Source organism: Ischnura elegans, chromosome 1 (assembly GCF_921293095.1).
Source record: "Ischnura elegans chromosome 1, ioIscEleg1.1, whole genome shotgun sequence".
Classification (NCBI taxonomy): Eukaryota; Metazoa; Arthropoda; class Insecta; order Odonata; family Coenagrionidae; genus Ischnura; species Ischnura elegans.
In genome coordinates, this window is record NC_060246.1 from 112,195,332 (window position 1) to 112,216,910 (window position 21,579).

The following is a 21,579-nucleotide window of genomic DNA, read 5'->3' on the forward strand; positions in this document are numbered from 1 at the left end:
ACTTACGTATATATTTACTGAGAATGGGAATAGGCTGTTCAAATATGAAATTCCTGGAAAACTTTGGTAAAAAAACTATGACGCTACTAAACTGCAATTACGCCGGAAGAGGCTTTCCTGAAAAAAATAGATTGTTCTCATAATGCCTGAATAGAGTTACAAGCACGGAATTCAAAGAGCGCTCTCCGGAACGCATTTATGAGTTTCTTTTTGGTGGAGTGGATAGAAATATTAGAAGAATAAAGATCTAAAGCAAGGGAGAGGCAATGGAAAAGAATATCTAACAAATGAATCATTATTACGGGCACTTAAATAAATGAGATTTTTGCACCGTTGAATATTGAATACTACACGGAGGATGTTGTGAGATTTTTTAGAAACTTTGAGATATCTGAAGCTTTGATGCGCAGTACGATAATTTAAGGGGTACAAATAAGAGGAATAGCATTTTTAGAAAGAATTTTTTTATTGAACCTTCCGTTTTCTTAACACTCAAGTCATTCTCAGGAAATACATACTTCAGAATTGTTGAATGCTTTGATTTGTTTCTTGATAATGCACTGAAGTATCGATATCAGCGGGATATAACATAATTCATTTGAAAAAATTCACCAATAAATGTTTCAATTTATTTGATCCTTCGGTATTCCGGGGTATCTTCGCGGTAGCCTTGTTGTGTTGAGCGTCGAAGGATGAGAATAATGATCCACTCCCAGGAAAAGAAATAGACAATCATTTGCAGTCCGTAGAATCATATTATTTCAGGCACTTTAGTAAATGAGATTTTTTGCTGTGTTAAATTCTGAGTACTTCACGGAGGATATTTCGAGATTTTTAGAAGATTTGAGATTTCAAAGACTTTAATGCGAGATACGATGAGTCTTGGGCTCGAATAAGAGGATTAGGGAATCATCGCAGTAGTTGAAGTGGCCGAGGGATTTGTAGAGTTGCGTCCGCAGTGGCATTAACTATTCTTAGTATTTCGTTAACCAGGCTGAACGGCTGCAAAAAGACATACTCCTTCCTTTCCTGGTAATGCAGATTATCAACTTGCACGATCTTCTTTCTAGGTTAAAACTTTTATATCATTATCCTCATTACAGTGTCATTTTCATCCTGGTCTCATCCTTTTAACCAGTCTCATTCTCTGTTTTTGGTGAAAATGTTCCCTGAAATTGCCGGTTTTTGAGAGTTTTACTTTTTTCTCATGGATAATTTCTAAGATCACCGTGGTGCTTTTAGTTTTCCAGGTATGAGCAAATCTCGGTTTCATCAAGTGGAATCTATGAATGGAGGATAGAGGGAAAAATCAAATGCGCTAAGCTCATTGCCTTCTAGTTTAGAACTTTGTTGCCCTAAAAGATATGTCATTTTAATCAGCAAAATGGATAGCTATATTCTCATCTATGAATACGCCAAACGCAGGTTGGCTTATACCTGGCATCTGTTTGAAAAACATCGATTATATTATCAATGCGTATCATAAAATTATATCCACAATACTTCCTCAAGATGTCATTTCATAAATGATCTGGTATATAGTAATGGCCTGTTGATAATCACTTTTATATTCTAATGTTATAGCAAATATAAATTAGGCATTTAAAAATAATTGTGATTGAAGTGAAAAACTTTAATTTCTTCATTAAAATCACAGAGAAGAACCAGAAAAATCATTATTAAAGGTTGCTGTAATCCACTTGCATATAATTTATTTTTTCATCTAATTTTTTACAGTTCTCTTCCGTTATAGCCTAAACATACACATTTTGGAATATTCACCGTCTTCCCCACGATTACAGATTATTTTCTCCGATGTCACCGTACGATATTCATTTCAACCTTCCGCCTGAATGTCGCACATATTTTATTGTTTTAAATAATTCTGGTGGAAAATTACAGGGATTGAAAAGGGCATGTATTTTTACAGGAGGACATTAAAATCATAACATAATGCAAACGCAGCGTGATGTAGGGCTCATTCGAAAGTAACCAGCGAAGAGAAAAAGCTTATTTTTTCTCGAAACTGCTGTAAGTTTTATGTATAGTTTTATTATTATTTTCATTTCCGGCCCTAATAAAGCCTAAATAAACAAAAAATTTGGCAAAAATTGCATGTAAATATTTTCAAGACCTTCACTCCAAGACCTTAACAATGACATTCTTCACACAGTCCGTATTCAGCAATTTTATTTCAATAAGACGAGATCCATCATAATTCTTGAATTCTTTGAACATCTTTTGATATTACAATGCAACTACCTAGATAAGCAGGATTTACAATATACCGCGCGGAAAATACGTTAATATATTTTTAAATATATTTTCCCCTCCGAGATTCCGCGGAGAATGTGTTATCGTAGCGAGTTGAACGTTAGGCTGCTGATCGCTGGGTCTCGACTTCCAATATCCCGATTGAAGCCTTTGGACACTCCCAATACTCTTCGAAGTACGAGATGGCCCAGGGAAATAATAGCCCCCACATATACTGAATATGTGTGACACCCCTCAACCCCAAACCCTCATTCATTACCACCTACCTCAAACCACATCATTCAGGCACCCCGTTCATCACACTGTGTGAGTTTGTCGTAATAGCTCAAAAAATAATAATGTTTGAGCTACTAGTCCGCTTTAAAAACAGGTGTCCAAAGACAATGAAAAGAGTTGGTAAAAGATAAATATCTCCAAAACCTGTATTATTCGATTGACCTTGGCGATCATCAGAAGGGAGAACAGTTGTTAACCATCTGAGAGCTAAGCTAAGGGTGCTTCATTAATACAGTTTTACCAAGCCTTCGAAATTGAAGTTGGCAAGAGATACAATAATTTTGGTGAGGCTGGGAGTGTAAGAGTCGGGCACTCATAGTCTAGTCCTTGGAGGGTTAACATCTGTTTTCATCCCTGCTGATGATTGTCTGAGTCAATTGAAAAACTGATTTCGGAGATATTTATCTTTTACCAACTCTAATTAGCATTTGGAGGGTAAGGTAAGACTTTAAGAGTGAAGCACTTTTAGGTTAGCCTTCAATGCATATAAAAAAGGGTTCTCCTCCTCGTTGGTGCTTTCCAAAGTTAATCGAAAAACCGCTATTGGAAATTTATATTTACCATCTTTAATTGGAATATCGATTTCCTGTCTTTGGATATAATAGATATACCATGAAGTATCATTTCACTTTATTCATTCGAATGGAAAAAGGAGAAGAGCGTACCTTCTGCAGGGAAATCCTCGTTCCCTCTCGCTCAAGCACGAAACGGCGATTGGCGGGTCCCTCGGCCGCCGCGACCGGCTATCCGCGCCTTCCTCCGTCGGAGGCGCCCCGGCCGCTCAGGGCACAGTCTCACGGCCGGCGAAGACGCCTCCTCCAGGCTATTATTGCCAGGAGATGGTAGGGAAACTCCAGGGGTCACAATCGGACTCCCGATCCAAACACTAACACCACAGAACTCCACCGGCCCAGGTCCTCTTTAAGGAAACCAGCCAGTCGCGCACCAACATTTCACCAACGAGGGGTGGCACTGCATCCACCGGTGTCCGCCGATTCCCTCGCGGCGTCGCGCGGCCCACACGCGAAAGGTTCGCAGCGGACGAACTGCACGCTATCTCACAAACGATGAGTATGGGTTGGTATTTCAGGGAGGCAACCAACATCCATGGTTATTTGGGCCAGGGTGATCGAAATTAAGGGAAACTCGGTGACCGGGCGACGACCTGGGAAACCAGGCGGAGAGAAACCTGGCGCTTCTTTCTTTCAGCGTTTGCCTCCTAGGGGCCTATCGCTTATTGTCACATCCGACAGACGGAATTTTCTCCGTAGCTCACTATGTAAGCAAGAATCTTGCTTGCCGTAAAAAAAATTACCAGAGCGGAGATTGAACGCCGATCCACGGGTTGAGAGGCTGACGATATATAGCCGCAGCGCCAAAAGGATCAAGACCTAAGGTCCCATCCGACGGGCCAAGTGTTTTTCGTATAGCCGCAATTCAGCGACTAAGTAAGCATCGCGCTTCTGGTTTAAAAAAACACCAGAGGGGAGATTTGAACTCAGACAAACAGTTTGGAAGCCGACGACGTATTGTGAAAGCTTCAAGGGACCACAGGTTTACGTTTTATCCGACGGACGGAGTGTTTTTCATATTCCCACAACACATTTGGTGATCACGCTTTCAGTTTAAAAAATCACCATAGCGAGGATCTGAACCCGGGCTCACGGGGTTTTTTGAGCCGACGATATATTGGCCGCAGCGCCAAGAGGACCACGGGTTGACGTCTAATTCAACGGACGGAATATTTTCCGAATCCCCACGATAAAAGTTGGGATCTCGCTTTTAGTTTTTAAAAAAATCACCAGAGCGGAGATATGAACCTGGGTTCGTGGGTAGGGAAGCTGACGATTCATAGCCGCGACAATAGCCCCATCTCCTCCGCAGCGATATACCGTGGAGTGGAGCGCTCGTCGGAGACAATCGCATGGGAGTGACGCGCACGCGAGTCAGACGGCGACTGAGGGAGACGGTGAGTGGCGAGAGGGCGCCACCCCCCAAAGGGGAGGGGAAAGGGCACCCACCCCTACCCTCCACCCCACCCCCACTCCTTCCTTCCCTCCCCTCTCCCGGTTGCGTCCGCGCCCGGTCAAGTACAAGGCGACCCACCGCAAGCGACCCTCGACGAGTTGCTTCTCCAAAATATGCATAAAACACCGGTTGATGCCGGGTCTACAATGGGATATTAGCCGTTAGACGTAAACCTGCGTAATGCGCCATCGCGGAATAGCGGTTCTCTTCCTTTAATTATTTTCAAAAGCTTTTTGTATACCTGGCGATCTCAACGAAACTTGTACAGGTATATTGATATTCTCGCGAATAAATAATACTTTAAATTAGTCAATTCCACGGTTTTTTTATTATTCGGCCCAGGTTTCGACAGTTTAGCTTGACATTATCAATGCTTCTCGGAAGAGTTTTGACTAATAAATTTATCATGTATAACAAATGTTTGACAAAAATATATCATGTAAAAGAGAAAATGAAATAAGCATTTAAAAAAAAACATGAGATTCTTGATATACAATGCAACTACCGAGATAAGCAGGATTTACAATATGCCGCGTGGAAAATACGTTAATATATTTTTCAATTTATTTTCTCCTACGGCATTCTACAGAGTGTGTGAGTTGAATGTTAGCCTGCTTATCGCTGGGTCTCGACTTCCGATATCCCTCTTCCCATAAAATTTTATTAAAATATTTCACGTTCATACTTGAATGCATTGAACATAATCACTCCTCATTATATTTTTTTCTATAATCCTCCGAGTTCATCCCTCGCCATTTTGAAATTCAATGTATCACTTAGAATAAAAAACTCTTAGGGTGGGGATTGCATTTTGAATGCAGTACACCATATAGATTGAGAATAAATTTTCCGAGTTTTCTATGCATTATATTAAATTTTAACCCGCTTTATGATACTATTCTCTGGTGACGGGACATTACCTGTTGTTCTCCTAAAACTACCTTCTGTACGGCACAATACCACGGTGACTCGAGTAACGTGCCAATGAGGAGTGGCTGGCTGAATTTTCCAAGGTTTTTTATATAGCACGAGCTCTAATAACAAGGCAGCTACCGAGGTTTTCTTTGCGATTTGAAGATTTTTTTAGTGAAAAAATGGTATAGAGTATTGGAAAACCCCGGAATAGGGTAATTATTTATGTTATTACATTTCGGAGGCTACAATAATGTTCTCTAGTCTTGTCTGAGGTTTAGTCACCCGTTCTACAAACCCTTTCTCTGTTGGTGAAATCTTCTCGGGTTTTCCACCAAGGGAGTTGCTTGTAGGGCGACGCTTCGAAAGCTAGCCCTACCAAAGCATTACTCTGAAGACGATGGCAAAGCAGCCGTCAAAACGTCGGGCTAAAAACAGCTCACCCGGTAGAAACCCCGAGAAGATTTCACCTGCATCATACGCCGGAAAAGATAAAAATCTGCCATTGTCATGCCCATATTGCCATGTCCAAAATTCTCCCACGAGCCCGAATGTTCTTAGCTATAAATCACTTAAGTTGAAAATGAGGTAATTTCTTCGGAAGTTCGAATTTACCATACATATTAGCAACCGATAGTATAATACCTGATACTTCGACAGACAAAAAACGGAGGAATCTCTAATTTCGGGCCAGGTGTGCAAACTAGTCATAAAAGGAAAGAAATTGCGAAGCAGTTCAAATATAAAATAAAAACAATAGGGTTTCTTCAGACTCGCAACAAAAATTTATGAAAACCACCCGTAGGCCACAGAGCAGCGGTAAAGACTTCGAGGGTTCCAGGTGAACCCTCATATGGTTACAACACACCGTGGCCAGGAACCAAGCCCGAGGCTTATACGCCCGGTCACCCGGGGAGGGGCTGGAGAGGAAGGAAAAAGGATAGAGGCGCCGTCGCGATTGGAGCCCGCCGACGCCTCTGGGAAAGGATTGGAACGGAAGGGAGGGACGGGTAAAACACCTTAACGCTACAGAGCGAAAAGGGTCCACTAAATAGCGAAACCAAGCATACGCAATTTCTCTTCCACCGTCCCGGGGAGATTTTCCTATGAGGAAGAAAAATCCCAGATAGGGACAATGGGAAAAGAGCAGCAGTAAATAAAAATATACGGAAAAAAAGTCAGAGGTGCACAGACCGACAGTAAATAAAGACTCAGACAATCTCCCGGAAGTACGCAGAGCGCCAGTAAAAAGTAAACACAAAATAGTCCTGAGGTCCACAGAGCAGTGATAAATAAATAAAAAGAAATTCGTCCAGAGTACAATAATAAATCAGGTAAAACCTGCAGAGAGAAAATAAAAGATAAAAAGTAAGGGCAACGGAAGCATTTATCCGGCTTCAGTGACTACCGTCGCGTTAATTATTGAAATGATAGAACTGAAGCCATAAGGCTTTAAGAGGTTTTTGTAAAGGGAGTAGTACCCTTATGTAAAAATAACCATATTCTGGTTTATCCTGCACCAACTGAAGAGTCCACATGCTTGCAATGATACATAGCCTGAATTCAACTTGTATCCGTCTCACGTGTCAACACGCTGTCTCAAGTGAATTTTAAATAATTGCTCATTAGATAGTATATTTACTTCCTGTTCCTATAAATTGATGTGGAAGCTAGAGAATGATACACTTATGATCGCTAAAGGGTGTTTCTAGAGTGTGGGTTGTCCTTATGAAGAACACTGGGATGTGTGCGAAAAGCCATCCGCAGTTTAATGAAAGGATAGTAATAGTGAAGATTGAAACCAAACCCGTAACCGCTTTAGTGGTGCAAATTTACTGCATACGTCAGATTATGAACATGAAGGCGTAGAAGATGTCCACCAAGATATAACGGAAGTAATCAAACAAGTAAGAGGGGAAGAAAATCTTATTATTGTTGGTGACTGGAATGGAGACGTCGGTGAAGGCCAAGACGGAATTACGGTGAAATATGGATTACGTAACGGAAATGAGAGAGGAGAAAGGGTAATTGAAATCTGCTTTGAACACAGGCTTGTGGTTGCCAACGCATTATTCAAAAATTCCACGCGAACAAGGTACATTTGGATAAAGCTAGAAGACCTTAAAAAGATTCAAAATCGACTATACTCTAGAGAAACAAATATACAGGAACCAGTTGAAGGACTGCATAATCTTTCCCTTTAAGTTATGACGAAATGCACCAAAATTCAAAAAATTGAAAAAAGCAATGAAAAACATTTGGCAGGTTGAGAAATTGAAGGCAGCTCAGTATCATATCAACTGGAAATTAAAGAAGCTGTGAAAAACAAAATAGCAGAGGATAAAATTTAAAAATATGCGTGAAAGAGGAGGAAAAAATTATAAATGGACTGTACGCAGCAGCTGAAAAAGTTCTTTGAAGAAGAATAGTCGCCATGAAAAACCATGGATCACACAGGAAGTCTTTGATCTCTTCAAAGAAGGAATAAAATAAGAGAAACAAAGGACGGACATAATAGCTACACGATGGTAAAAACGAGATACGTCGTAAAGCGAGGAAGTCTAGAAAAACGTGGGTGAAGAATGTTGGTGATGAGGTAGACAACATCTTCTTCAGGGTAAAGTAGAGCCGCCTGTTAGCTAGAAGCGAAGCACTTCAAGGAAAGGGGCATAAGATACCCTAAGGGCCCGAAATCGAGAACTGATGATTCATAACGAATATAAAGTAAGTAGCTGGAAGAAATATGTGGAAGAGTTGTACGGCGGAAAGAGTTTAAGAACGAATGCTATTGAAAGCGAAGGGCAATTTGACACACATGATATAGCAGCCCCAGTTTTAAGATCAGAGTTCCATGTTACAGTATGAGACCTGCGGATGATTAAACCAACTGGAATCGACAATGCTCCAGCAGAGCTAATCAAAAATGCAGAAGAAAAGACCTTGAACCAGCTGTACAAAATCATAAGTGAAATGTATTCAACCGGTAAAATACGACTTCGAGAGGAACAGCATAGTCCCAACTCCCAAGAGTAAAAGAGCGGAGACCTGTGAAAATTGGAGGGCCATACGCCTGACAGCACACTCTTCAAAGGAACTGACAAGTATCAGGATGAAGACCAAATTAGGTAAAGCGAAGGCACATGAGAAGCAGTTTTTGCCCTTATGCCGCTCATAGAAGAGGGAATGGATTACAGCAAGTCCACGCTAGTTGCGTTTGTGGACTCATAAAAGGTGTTTTACAGCATGGACTGGAACTCAATGCTAAGAATCCTGAAAGAAATTATAATTATTTACAACGACAGGATGATCATCCACAAGTTAAATAAAAATCAAGTGGCGGTGATAAAATCAGGACCCGGTTGCGAAGAAGCAAGAATTAGGAAAGAAGTGAGTCAAGGCTGTGCTTTGTCACCGGTAATTTGCAACGTTTACATCAAGAAATTCATCAAAGAAAAGGCATCGGTAGTGAATATCCATGAGGGAAAAGTTTCTGATGACATATCTGTCATAGAAGAGACAGAGAAGGATTGGAAAAAGATTTTGTTTGACATGAATAAGGGCAATGGGTAGATGTCAGCTGAAGATAACCATAAGGAAGGTTATACATTAATAGGAAGCAAAATGGAGGTCAGGGCCTACATTTAAATAGGGAATCACACTGGAAGAGGCAAATGAATGATGCAAGTTGGGAAACAGAATTACCAGCGATGGAAGAATCTATGATGTATTCACTTTGAAGTGGTGTCCTTATGCTCCTAACTTGAGTTCAACCGGTGCTATGGGAGTTAGGAAGCCTTATTTCGGTCAGATGTGGCTGCGTTCGTGGATCATTCGTTGCCCATTTCTGAGAATGCCTTCGTTCCCGGAATTTTGTTCTTAAAAACCGTCATGTTACACTCACGGAAATCCGAAGGAAAATGCAAAAAAAAGTCCACCCGAGGACATTAACTGATCTCAATACCGAGGTAATAGGAAAACTAGGAAATTCAAGCACACTTTCGGCACAAATAATCGGCATAAACCATATCCTTTAGCTGCAAAATACATAACAATACGTCGACATGGATTTTTTGTATAAAATTTGACGTCAAATATGAAGGTTTTCGTAAGAAATTTATCATTGACTTTGATTTTTTTGGTAAATATATCGACGAAAGTAAAAATAAAAAGTTTTTCTTAAAAAAAATAGCTAATTCTGCAGCTCCCCGTAAGATCTAGCCCAAAAATGCTTGATGTTTAAAAAAAATGGTTCAAGCGTCATGCAGTTGTGGCTGTAAACTTGGAAAAACAAATAATGAGACACACTAAATTGCATATTACGGCACTATAACACAAATGCATATAAAACACTGCCATCCAAAGACATAGATGGGCACTGCCATGCTTTATAGACCTGTTCTCAATGCCATTTGGCTGTAGTCCTGACAGCCGCGCATAAATCAAGGGTGGAGGCTTTAAGAATGTGGTGGTACTTGTGATGAGCGATATATCGCAAACTGTGATTAAATCACCGTTACTGAAAAGTAGCTATCACTGTCGGTGATTTAATACTCGAAATCACTGTGATTGGATCTCTAGATTCGGTGATGAAAGCATAGGCTGCTACCAAGTGATGAGCGATATGTCGCTACCAGTGATTGAAGAGAAGTAGCCAATCCCTGCCGGTGACTAAATCACTAAATACTCGAAATCACTGCGACTTTGAATACGCTGAAGATAGCATCGGCTGCTACCACTGCTACCAACAGTATAACAAAGGATGTCTTATTCATCTTTTATTGTTTGCTGTTTGCACGGTTTGAATCATGATGGTTTGGATATAACATATGCTAAAAAATTCCGACGGGATTTTAATGATTGCCCCTTATCAATTCCTTTACCATATTAAATTTACTTAATTAACGCAATATAAACTCAGAATCAAAACTACTCCCTCAAAAAAAATATTTTGCCTAATTTTCCAATTTTCAATAAGCTTATTCGTTCCTTTTGCGGCGAGCTCATTCCTTGGAATTGGACAAAGTAGCAGGAATAGCAGCGCCAGAAATCACCGTTTACTCTTAAGAGTGATTCTTCTCGGTATTCGCAATCACAGTTAAGAATCACCATTACTGATGAGTAGCAGTCGCAGGTAACGAAGTGATTGGAGAATAACAGTGCCGCTCATCACTAGGTGCTACAGAAGAGTGATGAGGACCACATGGAACAACCGAATAAGTAATGAGGAAGTCCTAATGAGAGTAGGAGAGAAGAGAGGCCTCATGGCATTCTTGATATGAAGACAGAGCCACTTCTTGAGACAAAATGTCCTGATGAAGACAACTGTCTGGGGACATGCAGATGGCAAGAATGGAAAAGAATATATCGTATGAAATGCATGGGACAGTTAGAGATGGATAAGTGAGAGATAAAATACATTGGAAAGAAAAATTAGCAGATTTAGCGGAGAGCTGCGTCAAGCCAGTGATGACGATATTATTTTTCTACTGACATCTATCGGCGCGAAATCCATATATGACGAAAAATTTAGCGCAGATTATAGAAACAAGTTTAACAACAGGTAGGCAGAATTTTTCCGGGCCAAAACAAAACACATTATCTCCTCGTTAATGGATTAAATTTTCTGGACATTTTCCATACTTAGTTCAATTTTAATTCACAACCGATTTCCGTACATTTAGTCTCATCTTCAGGTGGACAAAGAAAGTATTAAATTCTTCCAAATGCATTGAAACCGTCCGCGATTTGAAATTTAAGAATTGGAGGAAAATTGAAAACTTTTAATTTATTTCGTCGTATTGTTGTATTAAAATTCCATTAGATTAAGCCTGAATCAACTCTCTATCTCTTATTTATTTCACTTTGTAAATGAGAGAGAAACTGCTGTGAGTGCGAACTACTTCTAAGGTTTAAACCCATACGAGCTTCAGGAACTCCTTCATTTACACGTACCTTGCATAAAAAATTAAACCACAATTTGATAATAATGCTGACGTGAACGAATTCATAGTTTTTATTAGTGCTAACAGAGAACTGACATTGGAATACGAGGGTAGTTATTATTTGCCTACAATGAATGTAGAAGCTTTGGTATCGAAGGTAAGAAGAGATTTTGATAAAAGGGATATTTTGCCCACAGCGGAGATAGTAAGTTAGTCCTGGTTACAGTATCCTGTCATGCTTTGCTATGGAAAAGATGGCTACTATACCAGCCTTATGCAGTGTGATCCGGTTACTTAAGTCCGCTGGGATAAAACAGTTTCTGCTTCCCATTTTATTTTCTATCGATTAATAGAAAAGGAAAGCAATGACAATTAAATTAAAGCTACCGTGTCTTATTAAATGAATTTTAGTGGATATATACGCCTAAATGTAAACGGCGCAGCTCGGAATGAAACATAAAATTCATTTTTTTTAATTATGGAAAACTATATGCTTACGAATATGTGTTATCTACGGGATCATTATACCGTGAAGAATATCAATAATCTAACCAGGTAAAAGCGGTCGTGCTGCCATTACGCTTCTCGAGAGATCTACGATATTTAGAAGAGCAGGTGTCATGAGTTACATCCGTTACTATGGTCTGCTATACCAAATGTTAATTTTAACATGATACGGTTAATATATTAAAAATTCAGGAAGCTATACAATATGGCCTCAATCCCTATGACTGATATGATTTAATCGCCGGAATATTTAATATTGAGGTTTAAAAGAGTGTCCATCTTTTAGCAAAAAGTAGTTTTTTGGCGGACAAAGACGTTCCATGTCTATCAACTTGAACTAGAATGATAAGTAGTTGGAAAGGAGGCATCCCAACGCCTTTTTATTTTGCTGTGGCAGGTACATATTGTTCTATTATGTTGACAGTAATATCGTCACAGTAATAACCATATTCAGAGCATGACCCAGTCCTTCATCATGTTTCAAAAATAATCAAGAAGTTTAATGGTGATGCTATTTAGAGTTAATAGTGATGCCTATTTAATTTAAATATTTATTAAGTTTAATGGTGATGCTATTTAGAGTTAATAATGATGCCTATTTAATTTATATTAATAACCTTCTCAGAGTGAGTTTTGCGGTTGCATTTATTATTAGTGGCTTCCTTAGTGTAATATTTAAATTCTTTTTATACGTAATCCAAGCGATGCAACACCTCTGCATAGACTTATACATACTCGCCCTTTCTGGCCAATGGCATTCGCTGCAACAGATAGGTGCTCGTGCCCTCTTTGTGGTGCAACTCAAAATTCTGATAACTGCTGTCTTCAGCGCCGTCGGAGGTGTGTAAAATGACGGCGGTCTCACTATCAGCATCAATGGCGTAGACTTAAATGGTACCGCACAATCATAGGCGTAGTTGCGGTCTTTCCGTGGGATCAGGTCACCCCTCCACTTTCCCAAAAAGGCTCATAACTCTCAGAAAAATGTGTCGAATCGAAATTGTGGCGGCCACGCTTCACACAGCATAACCCCTTTCAGTCCCATGCAAAATTTTCATCAGAAATTAGGCTTAATCTAAGGTCCGAGAAAGTTACTTTTTAAATTTTCCTGGTTTGATTCAATACCCGCCCCCGGCCAAAATTCCTTGGCTACTACCGTGTCCTTCAAAAACTTTGATGGCCCACATGCATGTGGAACCAAGTCCATTAAATGCATTATCACATGCGCACACTAACGCAGTGATCTAGGATTGGAATTTGGATTACAATATCAAATCAAACCTTCCACTCCTTTGTCTCATAATCCTGGAAATAGTGAGCGTGGTACATTAGTCACTCTGAGTGAGTGACTACATAATGATAGTACGTCCGCTAGAAAGCATTTAGTAGGACCACATGATGAATTTAAGCGATTGTCTCTTTATTGCATAACTAGCCAGCTTGGTCACATCGCATGGAATCGTTAGTAATGAATGAAACATGAATTCGATCATTGATTCTGATGTTATTATGATCATAGGGAAATTACAATATTGAATACATATTTTAAAAATTATTCTTATACGAAAGTAAATTTTTAAATAGTTTTATTTCTCTTTTAAAATATTATTTTAGCATGTTTTGTATGTTGGATTTTTTATTAATTATTTCCACAAGCGGCCGCTCATAAGACTGGATTGACTCGTATTTACTATTACTAAAGCGGATTTGTACGAAATTGGGATGTTGGATTTCAGTGAACCTTCAAATGCGTGTTTATTTGTATACATCCTAATCATAGGATAAAATATTATTCTTCGGCTAATTTTCAATACATGAAATCATTGTTTACTTGCAGTCATATGGATTTCGATAAAAGTATTTTATAATTCAATTATTCAACTCTTAAACTTCAAAATAAGATGTAGTTCGGGAAATATGATTCTGAAGGTCATGTCAATATATTATAAAATAAATTAAAAATAAGTAATAATTTGGAGTAATTTAAAATATGACTCATGATTCTTTAAAGTAAAACTAAATTTAAAAAAAAATTATTTAAAGTATAAACAACGAGAGATGATTGAGTTTTTCTGACAACATGAAAAACCTTCCTACTTCCGACCCTGTTGTCCTATTTTAGCCAATAAAAACCGATATTTTTTAACTTTTGATTTTTACTCGACTTTGAGTTTTTAAGTCGTAGGTGAAAATTACGGCAGTTACTCTTTTCACCAAAAAAATTGTTTATAAAGTTACATAAAAATATGCTCTGCCTCTTTCAATGGCCACAATAGGTTGGCTTTTTATTTAAATCTTCTTAATTCCTATCTACCAAAATCTAATATCCAAAATCTACCTAATTACCATAAAATCTACTAAGCGTGTGTCTGTTGAAGACACCATTAGAGAATAATTTATGGTTCCAATGCCCGTTCGCCAATTTTATTGTTGATTATAATGGAGGTTGAAAAAAGAAGTGACCCACAATTTTCCGTTTTTCGACCCGATACCTACTTCTCGAGCTATTAGCGACAAAAATTCGACGATCTTAACCCTGTCGCAGATGAGTTGTGCATTGGTTTCATGCTGTACGTTTTTTTTCACGTTCTTGCTAGCGATGCCTTCCCTCGTTGATATGTCCTTCCCGTCGAGTGAGGTTAAGTAGAGGCATAGTGGCGTCACTACTACAAGTAGTACCCGCATGCCTCAAGCGTCTCCATGGCAACGGTAACGTGGGTATTGAGTCACGTGACTCGAGTACAATTAGCGAATGGTGAACTATTGCCGTGCAGGTGGGAGTTAAGAAAAATTATGTAAGGGAAGCTCAGTGACCTTCCGTTGGTGAGTAATGTTAATAATTTTTTATGCAACGGTTTTAGGTGTTACTAAATGGAACTCCTTCATGACTATCAGGGAAGACATAAACTTTGCTTGTTCCGCTATAATTTATTCACCTGCGACCGGTTTCCATACAGTGTAGAAGTGTGCCAGAAGATAATACAATGTATCGAAACCAGGTGAACTATGCAAGTGAATAAATTATTGTGGAATTAGCAAAGTTTTGTTTTTTCATGATAGTTAACGTATTGCATTGAATTTTGATATGTACCTAATTTTTTCCTCGTGGGATCATTGCTTTTAAATTTCCCTCGTCACGTGATGTATATGATGGGCACACGTGTTTACCGAAGACCTCTGTTTACCGCTCTGCTATTCCTAACTCTTAAGGTTCCTCCTTATCGATTAACCATAGCCCTAATGACGTCACGAACTCCTGAAAAGTGAAAGATCTAAGGTTTTCCCGGCGAATAGACTGGAGGAAGAGTTCTCGGGTTTCCAGCCGGGTCCGAGGGTTTTTCACCCCTTTTTCACCCTGAAGAGCCCAGATTCCCCCTGAGGACGATGGCAGACTTCGCCCTCGAAACGTCGGTGCTGAAAAACCCTTGGACCCGGCTGGAAACCCGAGAACTCTTCCTCCTGAAAAGTGGATGGAAATTTTCACGTTTTCTTTTTTTTTAGGAGAGAATAGCTGAATGAGGAGGTTTTCTTTATTTCGTCGCAACATATTTCGACTCTATCTACCAAATTCACAATGAATTGCGATTACGGTCCTGAGTCAATTTGATTATTTGAGCCTATTTGATTATCTCATCTCTCATCAATGAATGGAGTTTCTTTTCTTATATCCACTAAGCCAGTGGCGTAACTAGAAATATGCTTTGGGGGGATGAGAGGGCTTTGGGGTGGATGATCGGGCTTTGGGGGGGATGAGAGGGGTTCGTGGGGGCTAGCCCCCCAGGAAACAGGGAGGTCAGGCAAAACTTTGAAAAAATAACATGCCTGAATACGCATTTTACATCATTTTGGCGTATAAAATTCAACTTTAAGAAGATGAATTTATTATACATCAAATCCAGACAAGATTTTTAAATATTTTTTTTATTTCCCTGAGGCTTTTGGGGGAATACATCCCCTCAACCTAGTTACACAATTACACTAAGCCTGTCTAACTAATGATTGCCACTGCTGTGTTTCTCTGTAATTCAATGCGTCGTCACTAAGCAAATGCATGGCAATAAACTAATTTTTTCTTATGAAGAATGGAATACTGGAAGAATATCTTTCACGCTCTTAGTTTTAAAGCAGACAAAAATGTCTTTGCGGCATCAGCACAGCGATAATCATCTCTCATCATTTATACTTCATCACAGTTTTGATAAGTCATGTCCTTTGGTCGCTCAATAATCTCTCGCTTCTATAAATTTCTGTCTGACTATGGGTCTCCATAGGCAGAGCTTCGGGCTTCTGACCTTCACCCGGGGCAAATGTAATGGCGTCCGTCAGCATCGTTTCATCTTCGGCTATCTCAATTGGCTCCTCAAAGTCTTCTTCCTCCTCATCGTTTTCAACAAGTGGACTCAAGCCCCAGGACGTCCCTCAAAAGCTTGATTTATGCCGCCAATTATCTCGCTTCTTTAGCGGTTATCAAAAACACCCGCAATGTGGCGCTGAGTGCTGACCGATCCATTCCTTTTCAATATTTTCATTAGAGTTTTCAAGGACAGTAACGAAGGATAGTAACGAATTGCATTACCTCGTATATAATTATCGGTTAGGGCCTTAAATACAGTTTATTTTTCCGTAGAATTCGGATCGCTCTTTCGTCAGGGACGCGGGTAGCGTGTGCAAGCCCATTTAAATACGTAGTGTGTGGCAACACATTCTGTGGCCGAGGGTATTGCAATGTTCGTGGTTTTGGCGTTCACGAAAGGTTTTTGGGACCAACGGCCACCTTTATTTAAATCTAAAGACGAATTTTCATGCGCTTTGTGCCTATGGTTACTCTCTAGTAGTCATATTGAGATGAATTTTTAAGGATCAGTTCATTATTACGAGAGGTTGTACTTTACGTTTCGAATGTTATATTACATTTTCGAATGCCTTCTTATACACGAAGCCTTTTCTTGGCTTAAAGCAAGGTGAATTAACTTCCGTGTAGGGCGAGGTAAAATATTAGCCGACTTCGACGTATCATTTGGCACGTTATCTGCTCGACATTTGAAGAGGTATTGCTTATCGCTCCCTACCGCCCGTATTGATATTTTTAGTATTTCGGGACAAACAGGCAAACATACCCTCTTCCAACTCGGTCAAGTCTTTGAGTTTTCGAAGTTGTACCTCGGGGAAGTGCAAATATTTCCGTCCCGGGGGACATGGGCATCTATCCGGCTGTGTAACAGCTGGCGCAGAAACCAACTTCTACAGTTACATTTCCATCGCATGCTTCCTTCAGAATACTCGAGTCAAGATTTGAAGTATATCTCCGCTTTTTCCACAGTTTAAGTCAAAGTTGTGAAATTTTGCAAAATTACGTGTTTTGGACCTTCTTTCCTCGCATTTTGGAGGGTGTTAAATAAAATAAGAACATCTATTTTAATTTTATAATTATTTCTTTTATTTCATTAGACTAAAAATCTAGAAGACTTGAAATATTGACTTAGAAGTACGGGCGAAGAGATTGGTTAACCAGTTATTCGGAGCAATTCTTTCGGAGCCTATTCCGACGTTTTTTTATTTTTAAATTAAGACCTTATCTTGCAAGTTGTCTGCGTGAGGAAAACATCCTTGGTGCATAGAAACATTTGGCTCACGGAGGATACATCTCGTTCCACGAACAAAGATCACCATTTCAAGCACACTGGTTCATGGCCTTCACACGTTCTCCTGATTTGCCATGCCCGTGGCTGAAAGACTCAAGACCAATGAGACGAGGCCCTGTTCCTTCACGTGGTAACGCATCGACTTCGCTCGCTTTGTAATCGGTTCTCAAAAATGTCCGCATCGCAGCGAGGGGGGGGGGGGTTTTGGGGGATAAAACCCCCCCAGAGCTCAGTGTAATTTTTACGTTTAATCCATTACTTCATGGATTAGTATTACTTATAGAATAGTGTTGGTATTAATCAAATATCTCTTATAAAGCGGTAAAACTAGTCATTTTGAACCATTGATCTTAAAATTTTCTGAAGGAGGGCCCCCGCAACTCCCACTTACCCTGGCGGGTATGCAATACCTCCACACCCCAAAGTTTCAGTTGCGCCTAGTTTAGTAGCCTTAATTCTTAGCTGCGCTCCTGATTTGCACAGCGCCATCCATTGATTTTCAATATTTATAACAGAGAGTAAACACTCACAAGGAATAGCATTGAAAAGTTACTGCATCGATATACTCCATCATCGAGGATATAAATTTCTATGAATGGTTCTAATTATAGTTTATTTTCCCGTGAAATCCGCATCGATGAGAACTGAAGCACACGAAGTCGACTACAGAATCATTTATAGAAATATTCGTGCTTAAAAAATTGTAATATTCTTCTTTCAGAGGTTGAGAATAAATTAAACTAAAAAATATTGTTTATTTCTTGGAGTTCTGTTATTGTAATAGTTCGTAGAAACCAATCGAGACTTAATGTATCAATCCTAAGCAATGTTCTCAATTTAAATCGAGTTTGAAAATATCAAACTCGTTACCCCAATAGCAAAGACCAGACCCAAGTGAATAAAGAAGGAATAATTCATTGAATGAGTAACAGAATCGATGTACGGATGACAGAGAGCAACGGTACAGTAAGTGGATTTACAGTTATCATGTTATTATGTCCTTAGGGCGGATCTCACGTACTGGTCTTTTTAATATCGTAATTGCATTCAATGGGTGTAATTCGTCTCTGCTTTTTACAATAATTCCTTATGGATATCTAATACTCGAACTATTGGCAATTCTTAGAAATCAGCCTAAAAACATTTTGGGCTTTATCATTACGGAAGTGACTGCAAACAGCTAATCATACCTCATTAATTATTGCCTTCCCAATACGATTAGAGATTTGACCACTTGATCTTCGAGACAAACTCTTGAAATTAACTTTTTCAGCAGCTTTTTCTTGTCGTCAATCTCTTATCAATGAATTGACTCAATTAAGATGTCAAAACTTTGATTGGAAGCATGGTAGCAAATGTTGAGCTCTAAACACTTAGGGCGGATCTCACGTACTGGTCTTTTTAATATCGTAATTGCATTCAATGGGTGTAATTCGTCTCTGCTTTTTACAATAGATCTGTCTCTCCACGCTGTTACGCTGGAATATTTTTCCTGCATCCTCAGTGATGAGGTGTGACAATACCCTCATTGGTATTGCCCCCACGAAATTGCTGGATAACCATACAGTTTCCCTTCTTCTAGATCAAATTTCCTTAATATAGCCAGCTTATGGCAACCTAGACGAAGATATACTGCATGGATATCCAACACTGAATGACAAATGGAATTTAATGAAAATGATATACAGTATAATTACTCAAATTTAAATGGCATTAGGTAACGTGTTTTCAAACTTAACGGATCGACGGTTATTCAGTTTCCTTTTAATTTACACTCAAGTATGTAAACATGGTCTGTCGGTATTATCTCTTTACTGACTAATATGACATGAATATTAATTTTAAAAACAAAAATACGAGGCTCAAAACGGTAAAATTCATTCAATAGTCATACATTTTGACAAAAGATCTCGTTAGTTTTCAACTGGGGCAGTGTCAACAGGCTTATGACAAAACAGAAAAATAATAGGATACTGTTTAAACCAAACTTTATTATAGAGCTAAAACTTCCGTTTTATTATTATGCTTTGCTTTCGATGAACAAACCCAATGGCTCAGCCTGGAGAATGTTGCTGAAGTATTCCAACGAAACGTCGGCAACATGGAGGCCGACGTGATTCATAACCCCAGAGGAATTTACGCATGCTACATCCCGGGAAAGTCGTCAATGATTCATCGCAGTTGATTGCATTGACCGTAGTGAAGCACCAAAAATTAAGAAAAACGAGGGTGATGTATAAGAAAATAGTGAGATTTTAAAGAATGAGAAAATACGATTGTATACTACCAGATGGAGTGAAAGTACTAGGATAGTGCCGATAGTGTTAAGCGGCGGGTGGTGTATAGCTAAACACTTGAACTTTTTCCTCATTTCGAGAGGGAGGAAGGCCTCCAAACCCTCTGCGAACATATGCCGTGGAATTATCCTTATAATGCAAGGATTTGAGGCTGAATCGATAAAAACACTATATTAACCAAATCAAATCAAACGGCGGCCAGCTAACTCACGAGCAATCGTTTTCAGAATTGTGAATTTTATCCGTGAATAATATCAAAATTTCCTTTGATCAGAATCGCTCAGATATATTTTCCAATACTGACTTTCCATTTCCTTCCCATCTCTTTGTACACCTCTCCCACCCCACAAGTTCTACGTTTACTTCTCCCCACCAACCCTACGAATTCTAAAGGTTAACCACCCTCAACACATGCATTCAAGATTCTCAGATTTACAGATCAGTCTTAGATTGATTCTAAATGAATTGCCATTTAAAGTGAAGGGAATCACAGGTGGACAAAATATTTATTTAAGATCGCATAATTTTATTTATTGAATTATATGAGCTATGGGAAGGGGTTTTATCCTCCCAATTTTATTTTAACTAAATTATAATTATGTATATGATTATTCTTTCGTAATATAAATAGTTCAAGTTAATATCGATAAACACAGAGACACAAAAAAGAAACACTCACATTGGATAAATAACATTATTCTTTCGTATATATAGAGTTACATTGTCTAAATCGAGTTTGGTAAGTCTGATGAGCCTCGTTGCTCCACTGCATGCAGATGTGTTTATTATCATACATATTATCTTTACCTTACTTCTTCTACTTATCATATCTCAGCCGGAAACTTAGCTTCCTATTTAATAGGTAGCATATCTTTGATATCAAAGATATGCTACCTATTGTGTCATGTACAACATATCCGCCTTTATTGCGAAACACCACGTTTTGGATACATTGCCGAGTTATAATTAATGTATTAGGGATTCGATACCATGTTTTATTTTAATTATTTCGCATTGAAGTCTGATGAGTAGAATATTCTATGATTTAGGCTCTATATCATGTAGGTCGGCCTCTCAGCCCCCTTAATCCTCCTAAGAATTAAAAGCGCACAGTTAGATTTCTGAACGAGGCAACCTACAAGAGGTTCATGTGAAACCCGAAAATTCTTGTGAGTTAGAATGGAATTTGACTAGGCTGAAATAATTAGTTGCAATTTTCCAAGAGGTAAATTTGAATTCATTACTAATTAATGATTTGATTAATAATTAATAATGCCACAACAATCCTGAATATGATGTTGTTACATTGAAATCCGAGTCGGATTAACATTCATTTCGTTGAAAATTGCACCATATTATTTCAATGCAAGAGTATCGATAAGGACATTGCGTATGAGTCTCATATTATATATATTCTCTTTTTCCTCCCCTCCCTTATGAAAATCCTTCATACGAATTAGATTTGAGTAAATATCAACTAACACTTAAATTTAGCTTTTTTCAGTATTAGACAGTTTTTCATTGGATTTTTTCATATTTTACCTTTTCCATTCCTATATATTGCATGTCACCAAATTCTTTTCGTGGACTGCATATTTTTATACTTGTTTTATTTTCATCTGCAAACTAAGCAACCGTAATAATTTTAGAATATTCAATTTTTTTTGATCTTTTGAAGACATCTTCAATTTTATCATCCAC

General features: G+C 38.8%; 1 protein-coding gene across 1 annotated transcript in view; it reads right to left on the reverse strand.

Moving 5' to 3' along the window:
* Positions 1-4,490, reverse strand: part of LOC124168164 (wiskott-Aldrich syndrome protein homolog) — a 311,074-nt gene extending 306,584 nt beyond the window's left edge. The window contains exon 1 of the mRNA XM_046546291.1: positions 3,216-4,490. The gene's annotated coding sequence lies outside the window, so the exon portion shown is untranslated. The remainder of the gene's footprint in view (positions 1-3,215) is intronic.
* Between the last annotated feature and the right edge of the window lie 17,089 nt (positions 4,491-21,579).